Here is a 5,806-nt window from a genome sequence, read left to right as displayed (position 1 = left end):
TATAAAGTATTCGTGCTTTTATAATAATATATAAATATAGATAGATAGCTTATTTAACATGTCGTGCCAAACCCCAATGAGCATCAAGTAAATAACTTCAGCTTATTTGACATGTCGTGCCAAACCCCAGTGAGCTATTCTCTAAAATTACCCTTGTAGCATTCTTTCACAAAAAGAGTTTTCTTTCAATTAGTAGTTATTGTATGACTTAAACTCAAATTTTATGACTAAACATAGAACTTCTTTTACTAATTTTCAGCTGTTCAAGGAGCTTACTTGCCCCCTTGATAATTTCGAGCTGTTACTCTGTAGCATGCCAGGTCTAGAAGGCAAGTCATTCCCTCTCTGTCCTTATTGCTACAACTGTCCCCCGTTTGAAGGCATCGACACATTTTTTGGCGCTTCTAAAACTGGCGATTCTTCCAAGTATGCCTTGTTTCCTCTGTCCACACCCCACATGTCCGCACTCTGTGATTGCACAAGGTGTCTGTGCTTGCCCAGAATGCAGCGGTACACTTGTTCTTGATCCCGTCAGTGCACCAAAATGGAGTCTTTACTGCAACATGTGCAATTGCCTTGTTTCCTTACCGGAAGGTGCTCATCGGATTTCAACAACTCAGGGTAAGTGTCCTGAATGCGACTCCACTATCATAGAAGTCGATTCCAACAAGAAAACAACGCCATTAAAAGATGGAGCTACGCTCCATAAGGGATGTATTCTCTGGGACGAGCTGCTGCATTCACTCGTGGAAATGAAACATGGAAGATTGTTTTCTAGGCATGGAAGGAGAGGACGAGGTAGAGAAAAGGAAGGGGAGGTTATCGCGGAAGAGGACGGGGCAACAACAAGCAACAAGATCCTAAAATGAGTTTCCGAGATTTCTAAAGGCATTGTTCTGTAATCCTACTAAAACTCTTGCATTATGATTTCCCTTTTCCTCATAAAATTTGTTAACTGGAGATCATTTTGTAGAAATAGGAGCATCTGCTGTTTTTCAAGGCGGTGTACTACCAGCTCGAATGATGCTTGTTAATACCTAGCCTCCTTTCTGGCTGTTCAAAAATTCGTGCGACTGAATTTGAACCAGTTCAAGTTTAGGAGATGAGTTTACAGGAAATGATGGCTAAAATTCAGTGTGTAAGAAAGAATGTATCTTTCTTTTACCCGCATTGGGGCTTTGACTAATTGGGATTTCCATTGCGTAAGGCCCATTTCAAGGGGGGGAGGGGGGTTGCATTTCCTTTCTGAAACCTCTGGTTAAGAACCGCAGGATACTATTCATCCCGCCACAATCCTTGGTGGTTAATATACTACACGTGCAGTAAGAATGAATAATAGATTAAAGTTTATGTTCCTTTACAGAAAATAGATTTACCAAATATTCTTCTGAATATTTGATTACTCAAAGAAAAAAAATAATATGCAGGAGCATATTCATTTGTTTGATACCCTGTAACTTACGTGCATCACAACTGCACTTTTAAATTTCCATAATAATCTTTTATCAGCTTATTAATAAGCTATTCAAGGTTAACATTACTATTCAAGTTGTAAACATTCCTAATACGGAAAAGGGCCAAATGTGTCCCTTGCTATCAGAAATTAGTTATCAATACCCATTTTATACCCTCCATCTAACGGACCATTTTCTTTAACAACAAGAACAACAACCCAGTATAATCTCACTTAGTGGGGTTTGGGGAGGATAGTGTGTATGCAGACCTTACCCCTACCCTAAGATAGAGAGGCTGTTTCCAAATAGAAACCCGGCATCCTTCCCTCCAAGAACTTCCCGCCTTGCTCTTGGGGAGACTCGAACTCACAACCTCCCGGTTGAAAGTGGGGGTTGCTTACCATAAGAGCAAACCCTCTTGTGTTTAAGATACTTAAAAAGCCTAACCATCTACCCCTACCCTTTTACCCTGCCCATTCAACCCGACCCGGTAGCCCCCAGTCATCTCCCTCTTCTCCGATTCAACCGACGCTTCCAATTGCCCCCAAATTTCAGCACAAGCTTCAATAAAACAAAATATTATATGAAATAGAAACTAATAATTAAACAAAATGTATGCAATAAAAAGTATTATAGAGAAATTTTTCTCAAACTTTCAAAGAGTAAAGACCGGAGAAGTAGAAATTTTTTGAGAAACTAGAAGGGAAATTGAAGTTTTTGGCCGGAAAATTTTCTTTTTTATGCCTTCCAATTTTCATCTTCTCAGAAAACGCAAAACAACAATAACCACTAAGCAAATCATAACCACACTTACCAACTTAATTATTTTTGACAAAAAGAACAATTAAAGATTGAAACTTGAATACTTAGACATAAGGTGCAAAATTAATGCAACTAAAAATTGAGTGATAAATAGGTTTCAATTAAGAACCTGAGATTATTAGGAAGGGAAAAAGCATTAGAGGGCAATTGAGCATTGGGTTTACGGGAGGAAAGGTCTTCCACTAAACCATACTCCCTCCGTTTCTGAACTCATTTGACTGGGGCCGGAAGAAAAGAGAGAAGCTTTTGAATTTGTGGTGTAAATTGTTTCCAAATAAGGAAAGGGGTCGTTCTTTTTGGCATGGACCAAAAAGAAAATAGGTTCACATAAATTGAAACAGAGGAAGCCAATTTTGAACCAATTTTCTCTGTTTTAGCCATTCTTTTCTATGACAGTGGCCGGACATCAGAGTTAGTCGGCGCCAGAAAAAATCCTATTGAAGAGTCATTTGGATAGTGGCGTGGTGGTTGGTGGAACGGGAAAGATATAGGAAAATAAGGAAGATGATGGGGTGTTGAATCGGTTGGGATTTTTTCGTTGGGTTCGGGTATTAGTAATTTGATAATTTGGATTTTAAGATGAATCAACAGATGAATATAGGGTTAAAATTCATTTGAATTTTTAAGTAAGTGTTTGATTTTGATTTTGCGTGAAAAAACTTTAGAATTGGAAATTAAAATCAAAGACATTCTGTTTTCTAAAACTTTACTATTCACTGCCTTTTATATAGTCAACACCTTTCTCCACTCAAAACACAGTCTAAAGCTCCATTTTTCTTTCATCTTTTATTTTTAAAATATGCTAAAGAATTAAAGAAGTTGAGGAGGACGAAGACGGAATACCTCGAGTGCAAATTTGGTGTTGAGCCGATGGAAGCGGGAGTTGAAGTGAGGCTTGACTCTCAAGTCATTTCTAAGAGGGGCAGTTTCAAGTACCTTGGATCGGTTATTCAGGGGATCGGGGAGATTGACGAGGATGTCACACACCGTATAGGGGTAGGGTGGATGAAGTGGAGGTTAGCGTCGGGAGTCTTGTGTGACAAGAAAGTGCCACCGTTACTAAAAGATAAGTTTTATAGAGCAGTGATTAGACCTGCCATGTTATATGGAACTGAATGTTGGCCGGTAAAGAACTCACACATTCAGAAGATGAAAGTAGCAGAGATAAGGATGTTGAAGTGGATGTGCGGGCATACAAAGATGGATAAGATTAGGAATGAAGATATTCGAGAGAAGGTGGGCGTGACCCCATGGAGGACAAGATGCGGGAAGTAAGACTCAGATGGTTCGGGCACATTCAGAGGAGGAGCACTGATGCATCGGTGAGGAGGTGTGAGCGACTGGCTGTAGTGGGCACGCGGAAAGGTAGAGGGCGATCTAAGAAGTATTGGGGAGAGGTGATCAGACAGGACATGACACGACTTAGGATTACTGAGAACATGACCCTTGACAGAGAATTATGGAGGTCGAGCATTAAGGTTGTAGGTTAGGGGAAAGTTGTGAATATTTCTATAGCACAATAGAGTGAGACTAGCCAGTTAGGAGTTAGACTAAGAATGTCATTGGTCGTCTATTGATGCAGGGCTTTACCTGCTAGTTATTACTATACCAGCCATCTATTTCATATTTCGTATTCTGTATTTCATATCTCTTAAATTGTTGTTATTTTATTATGCATTATTATGGTACTAATATATCGTCTCCTGTTGCTTTTTTGAGCCGAGGATCTCCTGGAAACAACCTCTCTATCCTTCGGGGTAGGGGTAAGGTCTGCGTACATATTACCCTCCCCAGACCCCACTTGTGGAATTATACTGGATCGTTGTTGTTGTTGTTGCTAAAGAATTAAAGAGTTTGTCATTTCTTTTGAAAAAAATAGACTAAAAGAAAATGTTGTTGCAATAAAATGAAACAGAGCAAGTATTAGTTTAAGTTATAGAGCCCTTTGGATGGGCTTGTTGTAAGTAACTTTTAAGCCAAAAATCATAAGTTAGGAATTCTAGCTTTTGACTTATTTTTGTCATTTTAGCCTAAAAATAAGTATTTAAAAGTATTTTTTTACTTTATCCAAATAGTACAAAATAACTTAAAAGTTATCTTGGCTTAAAAACATTTAAAATAAGCCAATCCAAACAGGTACATATTCTTTAAGGTTCTCCAATTGTAGTTTGCCAAAGCTTAGTCATTTGATCAAACAAAGCTGGTTTTATTAATCATATATATTATTGTCATTATTTGATGCCCTTTATTGTCATTATTCGATGTTGTTATTATTTTTTATCTTCTATTGATGTCAACGATCTATTGTCTATTGTCTATTGTTTATTTGTTTTTCTTCTCGAGCCGAAGGTCTTTCAAAAACAACCTATCTACTCCTCCGGGGTAGGGGTAAGCAGATGCGGATCTAGAATTTATATTTTATGGGTTCAGTTTTTAAGATATTAGCATTGAACTCAGTATATTTTTAAAATTATAGGTTCATATCTATTATTTTTATAAATTTAAGGAATTTTTACATATAAATTTTACTCCACGTGGAAAGTCATAGGTTCAATTGAACCCGTAATTAATCTTCTACATCCGCCTCTGGGATAAAGTCTGCGTACACTCTACCCTTCCCAGACCCCACTTATAAAATTTTACTGAATTGTTGTTGTTGTATTTGATGCTTTTTATAATTATAATAATCTATTCGACAACAAGAAGAAAAGATGGGCAATTTAATTAAAATAAGATGCACTTTTATAACTAGACAAGTTTTAAAAAATGTTTCAGAATCCAAGCGTCATTTATAAAATAAAAAACAAACGAGGCAGTGAAAATATTATAGGGAAATTACCAGTTATGTCCATTTATAGGTAGTTCATTATAAAAATTGGCCAATTAATAAAATATTATTAATATTAGCCAAATTAGCCAATTAGCTATTTGTAGCAAAAAAAATATCAATTTTTTGCTTTGTTTTGAGTGGGTGGTATTAGAATAGATTTGGCACAACTTAAGGAGCTTGAATCTCAGTTTTGGGATGATTTGGTGAAGTTTTGAGGTGGTTTGAATTGAAAATTCGAAGTAAAAAACTGAACATGAAAAAATGATGTGTATCATACTATGTATCATTTGTGTATCACATATGTATCAAATTTGTATCAATTATGTATCACATGTATATCCATGTATACCTGTGTGTGAGATACATGCGTGATACATGTTTGATACATGTGTCACATAAGACTTTTTTGAACTCGATTTGATTACAAATTTTGATACAAAACCAGTCCAAATCACCTTCAATCTTCCTCAAATTTTGTATATTGACTTATCCATATATTTTCAATGAATTTCAACTAAACCCATTGAAAAAGTTTCTTTTATGTTTAGATTTTTGGAATATTATAAATATTTTTGTATTTCATCACCTTATTTGCTACCTCATTCATGAAAGTTTCTTCCCGTCTTGTATCCAGTGTTGCTAATCACGCTTAAAAATATGGAAGGTGATTTTTGCATGTGATTCTTTGAGAGAAAGAACC

Source organism: Nicotiana sylvestris, chromosome 1 (genome assembly GCF_000393655.2).
Source record: "Nicotiana sylvestris chromosome 1, ASM39365v2, whole genome shotgun sequence".
In the NCBI taxonomy this organism is placed as follows: domain Eukaryota; kingdom Viridiplantae; phylum Streptophyta; class Magnoliopsida; order Solanales; family Solanaceae; genus Nicotiana; species Nicotiana sylvestris.
This window is presented reverse-complemented; position numbering follows the sequence as displayed.